This window comes from Triticum aestivum, chromosome 4A (genome assembly GCF_018294505.1).
Source record: "Triticum aestivum cultivar Chinese Spring chromosome 4A, IWGSC CS RefSeq v2.1, whole genome shotgun sequence".
NCBI classification, from domain to species: Eukaryota; Viridiplantae; Streptophyta; class Magnoliopsida; order Poales; family Poaceae; genus Triticum; species Triticum aestivum.
The window spans coordinates 361053323-361067531 of NC_057803.1; positions in this window are offsets into that span (position 1 = coordinate 361053323).

Here is a 14209-nt window from a genome sequence, read left to right on the forward strand (position 1 = left end):
TTTGTCTGGGTACAGACAACTAGTAAAATAAAAGAGGCTTGGAAGCCTAACTATACTACGTGGTCCATCACAAGCTCAGGGTCACCACCTGGGTCTTTAGCCTACTCGTTGATGTCAACGTCTACATAGAACCCATCAGAAGGGGTTGCAGCGTCTTCTGTAAAATGTAGATTATAGCAACATGAGTACAAAGGTACTCAGCAAGACTTACATCAGATCCTACATACATGCATAGTATCAAGAAGGGTTGGTGGAGTTATTGCAGCAAGCCAGCTTTGACTCTTGGCTAGACTATCCTACGATACTCCATTTGAAACAGTTTTGCGCACACGAGTCCACTACTCACCACTTCAATACACTACCGAGGATCCACCTCCGTCTTCCTACGGAAGAGCCATCCTCGGCACTCACACTTATCTTGAAGCTTTTAATAGTTTCCATTTACTTGTCTATGAACTGTATAGGCAACCAAGTAGTCCTTTACCGCGGACGCGGCTATTCGAATAGATCATGTTAACCCTGCAGGGGGTACTTCTTCATACACGCTCTCACCACTTACCGTCGTTTACACGACATGTACTCGGCAACCTTCAAGCGGAAGCCCAACGTGGGTGTCGGCCACGACCTACCTAATCACCTAAGTCTCCAGTCCAGGTTTATCGCCTATTCAGGTTCCATCCGCAGGGAGTCCGGCCGAGGTTTCCCATACGGCCCCGAACGATGTGAACAGGGTTCCCGAGATACCTAACGGGTATTCGGTACACCCGGCCACGTACCTACCGCATCACAGCCCACCCCTACGGTCAGCGCTGTCCACGGCCTCCAGTAGGCTACAAACACCAGAAACTACTTGCAACTCCTGGACGGAGAACTAGGGTGAATAAGAAGTCGAGAGGGTCCATTGGTTTCGGGCCCAATGCATGGTAGTAGCTGATTCTTAAATCACACATACAGATCTCAGTGCTTAAGGTCGGCTTCAATGAAACAACCCACCATGTACTCCTACATGGCCTCTCATCGATACCTTTACCAAATCGTGTTCACCACACCACTCTCATTACCGACATAATCATTTCACTCTAGCCCATCACCCAGATGAACCAGACCTGACACGACTCTAAGCATAGCAGGCATAGCAAGGTAGGAACAACACATACATATGGCTCAAACAACTCCTACACATGCTAGTGGGTTTCATCTAGTTACTGTGGCAATGACAGGTCATGCAGAGGAAATGGGTTCAACTACCGTAGCACACAGCAGTTTGAATCGCGTTGTCTTAATGCAGTAAAAGAGAGCAGGAGCGAGAACATGGGATTGTATCGATATGATCAAATGGTTGGTTGCTTGCCTGATGGTTCGTTGCACGGATACGGTTCTTCGTTAGGGTAGTCACGGTACTCCTCGGGGACAGATCCTGTCGCAAAGGATAACGATACACAGGCATCACCAAACAATGTGCAACAATATGATGCATGCATGAAACATGGCAACATGAGTGTGTTGGGCTAATGCAACTAAAGCCAGAAGGGTTTGAACAAATTTGAATCAAAGATTCAAATTTCAAATTCAAATATGGCCTTTTAAAGTGCTTTTCCTTGTTCTGATTAAAACATCAATTTAACTTGTTTGATCATGCATGAAAATAGTACAGATGGATAGATTGGATTTTTCTGATCATTTTTCATATATAATTTGTCCAATTTGGAGTTACAGAATAAAAGTTATGAATTTTTGAAGTTTAATTAATATTCTGGAATTTCCTGATTTAATTTAAATCCAGAAATATCATTTACTGCGTCAGCCTGACGTCACAGTGACATCAGCAGGTCAACAGAGCTGGCTCGGGTCAAACCTGACGTGTGGGGTCCACACGTCAGTGACACAGGGGCTAATCCCGTGTTGACCCGGGCTGGTTAGCTTTGACTAAGCCCTGGGGCCCACTTGTCAGCGTCAGTAGGTGGTGGGTTAGTGGCTAATTAACTAGGCCACGTCAGCTCGCCGGAGTTCTGGCCGGCGGCGACCATCAGTGCGGCGGCGATAGTGGTTTTGGTCGTTTCGGCCACCAAATGAACCGCGGAGGCCACCGGAGTGAAGCTGAGGACGACCCGCGGCTCTTGGCGGAGTCCGTTGGGGTCGGGGTGGCCGGAGTCGACGGCGGCGAGCTCGGCTGCGGCGGCCGGGGTTCGGTCGTGCACGGGAACGGTGTTGCAGGGCGTTAGGGGGGGTGTTGGAGCGTGCTACGTGCTCCTAGTGAGATGTGGAGCACGATGGTGTGCTCGGTTGGGCGCTACGGCGACCGTGGCCACGACGGCGACATCGCCGGCGGCGTGAAGCTTTCGGCCGCGGTGGGGCTAGGGCCTAGGGGTCGGGAGAGAGCAGGGGAGAAGGGGGAAACGCTCCGGGGGCTCACCGCGGTTGCAGTGGGCGTCGAAGCGGGCTCGGGGACGCGTCGGAGACGACGAATTTGACGGCGACGATGATCGGAGCCCGAAGAGGGGAACGGCGACGTGGCGGCGATGCAGGGCTTCCGGGGACCCGTGGAGCGGTGGGGAGGAAGAGGGAGTCGAGGCGGAGCTTCTGAGCTTGTCGGGGGAGCGAGGGGTGGTCGGAGGCAGTGGCTAAGGCGAACGGCGGCGACGGTGAGCTTCGGCCGTGAGAGAGAGAGAGCGAGGGAGAGCCGGGGGAGAGTGAATGGGGTGTCGGCGAGGTCGGGGCGACGACCAGAAGACGATCCACGCGGCGCAACGGCGACCAGGGCGATGCAGAGAGGCTGGGTGGTGCGTGGCGAGCTCGGGCGCGCCATGCTCACCTCCCTGCCTGCTCTGGCGAGGGGAAGCAGCTGGCTGGCACGGGCCAGCACAGTGCTGGGCCGGCTGGGCTGGGCCGCACAGGGAGGAGCCCAGGTAAGCTTCTCCCTTTATTTATTTTCTGTTTTCTGTTTTTATTTAATATATCTGCAACTTGTTGAATTAAATAAAATACCTAGGCAACTCCAAAAATCACCAAACTACTCCTGGTCCATAGTTGGATTATTTCCAACATGAAACATTTTAGTTTGGAGATATTTGAGCATTTAAATATTTTATATTATTTTAAATGCCCAAATTCAAATAACTATGATTTAAATCAAAAACCCTAGGATGGCCTAGGAAAATGTGCACCACTTTTGGCAGAGGTTCTGAACCAAGGCAAAAATGATGGGCATTTTAGAAGGGCATTTCAGGTTCATTGAAAAATTATTTTAGTAACCCTAGTTGGTTTCAGAGGGGACTGGGGGTTCTGTCATCCCCATTTCAAGTTTCTGATGAAAGAGTAAACATGATGCAACACTCTAATGCATGACTAGCTAGGGTGTGACATCATTTTGGTAAATCCTCAAGAGGTGGTGACTTGAGATCAGATCCCTCATCCCATGATTACAAGAAGAGACTCTGCCATAAATGCAAAAAACCTGGACACTACATTCAAGATTGTCCTTAGTGGGAAAAGGAATCAAAGAAGAAGAAGAAGAAGAAGAAATACAAGGATTACAGTTCTGATGATTCAAAGAAGAAGAAGAAATCTTCAAAGTCCTCATCATCAAGACCCTCAAGGTCCTCATCTCACATGAAGAGCTGCTCCAAGAAGGCTCGAGAATTCATTGGCAAGGAAATGGATTCTGAGGCTGAATCTGAGGAAAATGAGGAAGAGGAGGAATCTGAGGAGTCAGACTCTGGTGTGGCGAGCCTAGCCCTCGCTACCACGTTGGTAAGCAAGTCCATCTTAAACTCTGAAGAAAAGGACCTCCCCAACACTATGATGACGGCGATGAGACTACGCTCCCACCTATTGCTTCATGGCAAAAGGCTCAAAGGTACTCAAATATCCCTCATATGAATCTAGTGAGAATGAATCTGATGAAAACCTCAAACCCAGCTATTCTAAACTTGCTAAGATTGCTGTGAAACTGCAAAAGGCTCTTGAAAAGGTTCAAAATATGCTAGATAAAAGCGATGATATGTTAGGCGAGGAAATGGATCGCACTAAAATCTTGACTGAAAATCTTCAGAGACTTCAGTCCAAGTTTGACAATCTTCAAGCTCATCATAACACTCTCCTATCTAATCATGAGAAGCTTTCTTATGAATTTCTTCAAAGAAAGCAAGATCTTGAGAAGCTAAGAGTGAGTTATGAAGATCTTCAAAAGGAGCGTGATTCATTACTTGCTCAATAGATTAGCACCACTCAAGATGAATTTGTTCCTCCATGTTTGAAGTGCATTGAACGTGAAACTGCTAATTCTTCACTTGAATGCTCAAATACTACCATTGCTGCAAATTCTTCAACTGCCTCTACTATCACTAATTCCTCATCTGAGGACATTGCTAGTATCACTAATGATGCAGGGCTGAAGGAATTGTATATGACAGGCATGTACAAAAGCCTCAAGGGGCATCAGGCTCTGTGTGACGTGCTTAAAATGCAGATCCTCAACAAGAACCCTAGGAAAGAGGGTATTGCCTTTGAGAGGAAAATCAATGCTGATGGGACCTACTGGGAACCTGAGCAGTATCCAAAAACCTCATGGGTTGCTGCAAAGGGACCTTCAGTGGATCCATCTACTTTATCTGGCTTTACATGTGAATCTTCATATTCTTCTGATGAGTCCATTGACTCTAACTATAAACTGTTCAAAAATTAGAATGGTGAAGTACTTGCTAGATATGTTGGCACTAACTACAGGAACGGTCCTCCTATGAAGAAAATCTAGGTTCCCAAAAGGTGCCTTGAAAATCTTCAGGTGAATGTCATCATGACACCACCTGTGAAGAATAGGAACCCCAGATCAAATTCTTCATATGGACCAAATTCTTCATATGGATCCAAGTCCTCATACGGACCAAACTCCTCTCATGGATCAAATTCCTCAAAAGGATCAAAGTCCTCATATGAACATCATCGTGCTAACCCGTCTGTTTCACAGGGAAGATCTAAGGATAAAATGGATATGTGCATTATTCATCAAATCATTATGTCCATAAGTCCTCGAAGAATTTCTCTGCTTACTCTTATGCTTATCCTAACCCCTCTTATGTGAAATGAAGTGGATTGGCGTCTATGCCACCTTTCTTTTATGGAGCTCGCAGAATGATGAACTCTTTGCCACCCCTTCAGATGTGGGTGGTGAAGAAAAAGAACTAATCTCTTATGCAGGGCCAGGTCTCCAGATGAACTTAATCGTCTGAAGAATTTGCTGGAGACCTGAATATGCTTGAACGGAAGCAAGCTATTCATGAAGAAATGAATTTTCATTTCTCACGTCCTCATACTGTTTTATCTGTTCTATTGTCTGATGAAATTGATACCATATTCTTCACTGATGAAGTCTATGAGTTCGTAAGTTGCACTAATTCATCTGTAGGATGATCAACCCAAAGGCACTGAGTGGGTCCTCGATAGTGGATGTACAAATCACATGACTGGTGACAGGAGCTTATTGATGGACTCTACTTTATCTCCATCACATCTGAAGCATATCACCTATGCTGACAAAGGCAAAAGCTACGTATTGGGTCTAGGTAAGGTTGCAATCTCAAAGGATCGACACATGGACAAAGTCATGCTTGTCGATTTTTCACAACCCTAGTCAGTGCATGCATTAGAGTGTTTGCATCATGTTTAAATTTCACTTAAACTTGAAATGGGGATGTTCAAACCCTAGCACCAAATGGAACTCAACTAGGTTCAATCCAAAATCTCTTTCAAAGAACCCAAAATGCCCTTTGAAAATGTTCATGATTTCTGATAAGGGTGAAAACCTCTGCCAAAAATGATGAATATATTTCCAGGACATTCTGGATCTTTGAATTAACTCATATCGTATTTGAATTGGAGCATTTAAATCCTATAAATATTTTTAAATGCTCTAATAATTCTGAAACTAGTTTTGGGTTGTTGGAAATAATCCAAACACTGCCCACCATTATTTTCAGGATTTTACAAAATGGATTGTATTTTTACTAATTCAAAACAGAAAAACAAAAATAGAAAACAAAAACAGAAAGAAGTAGAAAGGATAGAAACTTACCTGGCGCGCTTATCTGGCCTGTCTTTGTAGCTGGCCCAGCCCACCAGGCCGAAGTGGCGTCTTCAACCTCTGCCAGTAGGCAGAGGCGTGTCGCCCGCGCACGCACCGGACGCCACCTCCTGCTTCCTCCCCCTGGTCCTTCTCGCGACGCCAGGAGACGTCCCCGACCTCCCCTGCCTCTCCCCTCGCTGTCTAGCTCTCTCTCCCCTCCTCTGGTTCTCTCCCCCTCGCTGTTCCCCCACCTCAACGAACCGCGCCGCCGCCACCGACGAGCTCCACCACGGCCGCAGCCACTCCCTCGCTCCCTCTCCGCGTCCCCGAGCTCCGCCACGACCTCGTGGAGCAAGACACCCGACGCACGCAACCAGAAGAGGCCCCAGTCGACCGGAGCGTCGTTGTCTTCACCTCTGGCGCCCGGAGATCGACTCCGTCGATTCGCCTCGTTCAGAGCGTCCCCAAGTCTGCAGATCTGCTCTGCGTGTCCACTGTGAGCCACCGCGTTGACTTCCCCTTCTCCCCTGTCCTCCCGTGCCCTCTAGCTCCCTTGCTGCACGAGCCAAAGCTCGGCTCCGCCATTGCCGCAGCACGCATGCTCCCCGTGCTCCGTTCGCTGCCGTCGTGCAACGGGCGCGCCCTAGAGCACCCCTGGCGCTACCGTGCAACACAGGCAGCTCGATAGCGAGCCCTGGCGCAGCACCCGCACACCACCGAGCTCCGCCGCCGCATATGCTCGCCTTCGCCACTGCTACACGCCGTCCCCGGCATCCCCACGACCACCACTGGGTGCCCCGCACCACGGGCTCTCCAACGCACCTAACCGCGCGACCAGCTATGGCCGGAAACAGCCGGCCGGCAATCGTCGCCGCGTTAGGTCATCGCAGGCGTAACCACGCCGACGTGGCATGGCCATTAGGGGCTAATCCTACTGATTAGCCGCCCTTCAGCCACTGATAGTGGGCCCTGCGGCGGGTCAAATCCTAGTCAACACGGGATTAACTCCCAGTTAGCAGTGAGTCAATGACATGTGGGACCCGGTCATCAGGTTTGACCTGGTCAGCCATAGTTGACCTGCTGACGCAGTGCTGATGCAGTAATGCCATTTTCTGGATTTATTCTTATTCAGGAAATTTAGAAAAGGTACTAAACTTCTAAAAATCATAGAAAATTATCTATAACTCCAAATAAGATAAATTATATATGAAAAATTATCAGAAAAATCCAATCTATCCTTCTGTACCATTTTCATGCATGTTTGAGCAAGTTAACCTCACTGTTTAGGATGAAACATGATTAGGGCAAATTTCATAATAGGTTTGGAGTTGGAATTTGATATAGTTTTGAATTCCACTTCAATTAAAATGACTTCCTGTTGCATTAGCCCAAATCATAGCATATTGCCATGTCATGATCATGCATCATATTGTTGCATTGCATTGATTGTATTTCTTCCTTGTTTGCCAGTAATTGCCCCCTCTCAGTAGACGAAGTTTCCGACGACGTGATCGCTGACACCGATGAAGAGCTATACTATCTTCAGAAGTGCCAGGCAAGCAAAAAACCCTTGTTCATTCCGATACAATCCCACTCTCTCGCTCCTGCTCTCTTTTACTGCATTAGGACAACAACGATTCAACTGTTACATGTTGCGGTAGTTGAACCCCTTTCCTCTGCATGACCTGTCATTGCCACAGTAAATAGATGAAACCCACTAGCATGAGTAGAAATTGTTTGAGCCCTGATGTGCCTACTCATTCATGCTTGTTTGTCATGCCTGCTACTGCTTAGAGTTGAGTCAGGTCTGATTCATCGGGAATGAATTGGAACGTGGTGAACATGTCCTACCGTTGAGGGCTAAGTGTGTGAACACGATTTGGTAAAGGTAGCGGTGAGAGGCCATGTAGGAGTACATGGTGGGTTGTCTCATTGCAGCCGTCCTCAGGAACTGAGTCTGTGTTTGTGATCCATGAACAATTACTACCACACATTGGGTTCTGGTAACTCGACCCCTCTCGACTTATTAATCAACCTGATCTCTGTCCAGGAGTTGCAACTAGTTTCTGGTGTTTGTAGGTAGTGTTAGTAGTCTACCAAGTGGCACCCGGTATAGGTGGGCTTGGGACAGACTACGCACAGTGGCCCAGTGTACCAAGTGGCACCCGGATGGTGGGCTTGAGAACCCTTTACACTTCGTTTGGGGCCGTGAGCGACACCCCAGCCGGATCTCCTTGCGGATGGAACCCGAATAGGCGATAAACCTGGACTAGAGACTTGTTGGTTAGTCAGGTCGTGGCCGACTCCCTCGCTAGGCTTCCGCTTGAAGGTTGCCGAGATACACGACGTGTACATGGTGGTAAGTGGCGAGAGCATGTGTGAAGAAGTACACCCCTGCAGGGTTATCATTATCTATTCGAGTAGCCGGATTCCTCGGATATGGAAACTTGGACCCCTTGCATAGTTCATAGACAAGTGAAAGTGGATACTCTAAAATGCGCAAGATAAGCGTGAGTGCTATGGATGGCGTTCTCGTAGGGAGACGGGAGCGGATCCATAGTGGAGTATTGATATGCTGAATATGTGGACTCATGTGCGCGACCTCAAAAGAGTTACTTGCAGTCGTAGTTCAGGATAGACACCGAGTGAAAGCTGGCTTGCTGCAGTTAAACTCCACCATCCCTTCGTTGATAATGATGCATATGTAGTTAGTTCTGATGTAAGTCTTGCTGAGTACATTTGTACTCACGTTTGCTTAATTTATGTTTTTTGCAGAGAGACTTCAGTCTCGCTAGTAGTTCCGCGTGGACTTCGACGTTTAGCTTGTTACCTCAGCTACGATCTTGTACCTTGGGAGGGTCTTGTAGATAGTCAGGCTTCTGAGCCTTCTTCATTTGTAGTTGTCTGTAATCAGACAAGTTAAGCTTCCGCATGTGCTTTGACTTGTATGCTCTGAATGTTGGGTCATGAGACCCATGTTTGTAATATCTCGCTCCTCGGAGTCTAATGAATAAATACTTGAGTCGTAGAGTTATGTTGTGATGCCATGTTGTATTTACACATATCGAGCATATTGTGTGCATGATTGAAATGCTTGGTATGTGTGGGATCCGACAACCTAGTTGTTTATCCTTGGTAGCCTCTCTTATGGGGAAATGTAGTCTTGTGCTTCCATGAGCCATAGTAGTCCGCTACAGCCTGGTTCACCGGAGTCCTGCTAGCCCAGCACAACTGCTCCGAAGCACTTGACTGGCTGGCATGTGATTCACTTTGTTCCTGTGTCTGTCCCTTCGGGGAAATGTCACGCGGTGACATCCGGAGTCATGCCTAGCATGCTACAGCCCGGGTTCCCGGAGTCCTGTTAGCCTAGTGCTATAGCCCGGATTCACACACTGCTGACCGACATGCTCGATGTTGATTCATGTATGCTTGTTCCCGTAAGTTAGTGCCACTTTGGGTTCACGACTAGTCATGTCGGCCTGGGTTCTTTGTCATATGGATGCTAGCGACACTATCATATACATGAGCCAAAAGCCACAAATGGTCTCGGCCATGGTAAGGCGACACCCGTGGGAATACCGTGCGTGAGGGCGCAAAGTGATATGAGGTGTTACAGGCTAGATCAGTGTGACTTAGAATCGGGGTCCTGAAAACCTCTACCAAAAATGATGAATATATTTCCAGGACATTCTGGATCTTTGAATTAACTCATATCGTATTTGAATTGGAGCATTTAAATCCTATAAATATTTTTAAATGCTCTAATAATTCTGAAACTAGTTTTGGGTTGTTGGAAATAATCCAAACACTGCCCAACATTATTTTTAGGATTTTACAAAATGGATTGTATTTTTACTAATTCAAAACAGAAAAACAAAAATAGAAAACAAAAACAGAAAGAAGTAGAAATGATAGAAACTTACTTGGCGCGCTTACCTGGCCCGTCTCTGTAGCTAGCCCAGCCCACCAGGCCGAAGCGGCATCTTCAACCTCTGCCAGTAGGCAGAGGCGTGTCGCCCGCGCACGCACCAGACGCCACCTCCTGCTTCCTCCCCCTGGTCCTTCTCGCGACGCCAGGAGACGTCCCCGACCTCCCCTGCCTCTCCCCTCACATTCTAGCTCTCTCTCCCCTCCTCTGGTTCTCTCCCCCTCGTTGTTCCCCCGCCTCAACGAACGGCGCCGCCGCCACCGACGAGCTCCACCACGGCCGCAGCCACTCCCTCGCTCCCTCTCCGCGTCCCCGAGCTCCGCCACGACCCCGTGGAGCAAGACACCCGATGCACGCGACCAGAAGAGGCCCCAGTCGACCGGAGCGTCGTTGTCTTCACCTCCGGTGCTCGGAGATCGACTCCGTCAATTCGCCTCGTTCAGAGCGTCCCCAAGTCTGCTGATCTGCTATGCGTGTCCACTGTGAGCCACCGCGTTGACTTCCCCTTCTCTCCTGTCCTCCCGTGCCCTCTAGCTCCCTTGCCGCATGAGCTGAAGCTCGGCTCCGCCATTGCCGCAGCACGCATGCTCCCCGTGTTCCGTTCGCTGCCGTCGTGCAACGGGCGCGCCCTAGAGCACCCCTGGCGCTGCCGTGCAGCACAGGCATCTCGGTAGCGAGCCCTGGCGCAGCACCCGCACACCACCGAGCTCCGCCGCCGCATATGCTCGCCTCCGCCACCGCTACACGCCGTCCCCGGCATCCCCACGACCACCACTGGGTGCCCCGCACCACGGGCTCTCCAACGCACCTAACCGCGCGACCAGCCATGGCCGGAAACGGCCGGCCGGCAATCGTCGCCGCGTCGGGTCACCGCCGACGTAACCATGCCGACGTGGCACAGCCATTAGGGGCTAATCCTACTGATTAGTCGCCCTTCAGCCACTAACAGTGGGGCCCGCAACGGGTCAAATCCCAGTCAACACGGGATTAACTCCCAGTTAGCAGTGAGTCAATGACATGTGGGACCCGGTCGTTAGGTTTGACCTGGTTAGCCACAGTTGACCTGCTGACACAGTGCTGACGCAGTAAATACATTTTCTAGATTTATTCTTATTCTGGAAATTCAGAAAAGGTACTAAACTTCTAAAAATCATAGAAAATTATCTATAACTCCAAATAAGATAAATTATATATGAAAAATTATCAGAAAAATCCAATCTATCCTTCTGTACCATTTTCATGCATGTTTGAGCAAGTTAACCTCACTGTTTAGGATGAAACATGATTAGGGCAAATTTCATAATAGGTTTGGAGTTGGAATTTGATATAGTTTTGAATTCCACTTCAATTAAAATGACTTTCTGTTGCATTAGCCCAAATCACAACATATTGCCATGTCATGATCATGCATCATATTGTTGCATTGCATTGATTGTATTTCTTCCTTGTTTGCCGGTAATTGCCCCCTCTCAGTAAACGATGTTTCCGACGACGTGATCGATGACACCGATGAAGATCTATACTATCTTCGGAAGTGCCAGGCAAGCAAAACCCCGTTGTTCATTCCGATACAATCCCACTCTCTTGCTCCTGCTCTCTTTTACTGCATTAGGACAACAACGATTCAACTGTTACATGTTGCAGTAGTTGAACCCCTTTCCTCTGCATGACCTATCATTGCCACTGTAAATAGATGAAACCCACTAGCATGAGTAGGAATTGTTTGAGCCCTGATGTGCCTACTCATTCATGCTTGTTTGTCATGCCTGCTACTGCTTAGAGTTGAGTCAGGCCTGATTCATCGGGAATGAATTGGAACATGGTGAACATGTCCTATCGTTGAGGGCTAAGTGTGTGAACACGATTTGGTAAAGGTAGAGGTGAGAGGCCATGTAGGAGTACATGGTGGGTTGTCTCATTGCAGCCGTCCTCAGGAACTGAGTTCTGTGTTTGTGATCCATGAACAGTTACTTCCACACATTGGGTTCCGGTACCTCGACCCCTCTCGACTTATTAATTAACCTGCTCTGTGTCCAGGAGTTGCAACTAGTTTCTGGTGTTTGTAGGTAGTGTTAGTAGTCTACCAAGTGGCACCCGGTATAGGTGGGCTTGGGACAGACTAGGCACAGTGGTCCGGTGTACCAAGTGGCACCCGGATGGTGGGCTTGGGAACCCTTTACACATCGTTTGGGGCCGGGAGCGATACCCCAGCCGGATCTCCTTGCGGATGGAACCCGAATAGGCGATAAAACTGGACTAGAGACTTGTTGGTTAGTTAGGTCGTGGCCGACTCCCTCGCCAGGCTTCCGCTTGAAGGTTGCCGAGATACACGACGTGTACATGGTGGTAAGTGGCGAGAGCGTGTGTGAAGAAGTACACCCCTGCAGGGTTATCATTATCTATTCGAGTAGCCGGATTCCTCGGATATGGAAACTTGGACCCCTTGCATAGTTCATAGACAAGTGAAAGTGGATACTCTAAAATGCACAACATAAGCGTGAGTGCTATGGATGGCGTTCTCGTAGGGAGACGGGAGCAGATCCATAGTGGAGTATTGATATGGTGAACATGTGGACTCGTGTGCGCCACCTCAAAAGAGTTACTTGCTATCGTAGTTCAGGATAGCCACCGAGTGAAAGCTGGCTTGCTGCAGTTAAACTCCACCATCCCTTCGTTGATAATGATGCATATGTAGTTAGTTTTATGTAAGTCTTGCTGAGTACATTTGTACTCATGTTTGCTTAATTTATGTTTTTTGCAGAGAGACTTCAGTCTTGCTAGTAGTTCTGCGTGGACTTCGACGTTTAGCTTGTTACCTCAGCTACGATCTTGTACCTTGGGAGGGTCTTGTAGATAGTCAGGCTTTTGATCCTTCTTCATTTGTAGTTGTCTATAGTCAGACCAGTTAAGCTTCCACATGTGCTTTGACTTGTATGCTCTGAATGTTGGGTCATGAGACCCATGTTTGTAATATCTCGCTCCTCGGAGCCTAATGAATAAATACTTGAGTCATAGAGTTATGTTGTGATGCCATGTTGTATTTACACATATCGAGCATATTGTGTGTATGATTGAAATGCTTGGTATGTGTGGGATTCGACAACCTAGTTGTTTATCCTTGGTAGCCTCTCTTATGGGGAAATGTAGTCTTGTGCTTCCATGAGCCATAGTAGTCCACTACAGCACGGTTCACCGGAGTCCTGCTAGCCCAGCACTACTGCTTCGAAGCACTTGACTGGCCGGCATGTGATTCACTTTGTTCTTGTGTCTGTCCCTTCGGGGAAATGTCACGCGGTGACATCCGGAGTCCTGCCTAGCCTGCTACAGGCCGGGTTCCCAGAGTCCTGTTAGCCCGGTGCTACAGCCCAGATTCACACGCTGCTGACCGACATGCTCGATGTTGATTCATGTATGCATGTTCCCGTAAGTTAGTGCCACTTTGGGTTCACGACTAGTCATGTCGGCCCAGGTTCTCTATCATATGGATGCTAGCGACACTATCATATACGTGAGCCAAAAGGCACAAACGGTTCCGGGCCATGGTAAGGCGACACCCGTGGGAATACCGTGCGTGAGGCCGCAAAGTGATATGAGGTGTTATAGGCTAGATCGGTGTGGTCCTGACACGAGTCCTTAGGGTTCAACCTCATGTGTGTCTCAATGCTTTGTGATCTTGATATGGTGGTTGTCTTTGGCAAGTATCGTTGTGTTGTGATCATGGAAACTGACAATTCCAAAGTCTTTGAAGGCTTTAGAGAGGAGATTTGTATATTGTTGATTTCTCTATAGTACCACAACCTGCTACATGTCTTCTTGCAAAAGCTTCAGAAGGCTGGCTATGGCATCGACGACTTGGTCATGCTGGCATGAGGAATCTGCACACGCTCGCGAAGAAGAAGCATGTCATTGGCATTGAAAATGTCAAATTCCTCAAGGATCACTTATGCGGAGCCTGTGAAGCTGGAAAGATGACCAAGGCCAAGCATCCGACAAAGACTATCATGACTACTACTCGACCATTTGAATTGCTTCACATGGATATCTTTGGCCCTACTAACTATGCCACATTTACCAATGCTGCATCTTTATATGGCTTTGTCATTGTTGATGATTACTCAACTGAAGTGCAGGAAGTCTTCAAACGATTTTCCTCGAGGGCTTCAACTAACTTTGGTGTGAAGATCAAGCACATCAGGAGTGATAATGTAACTGAGTTCAAG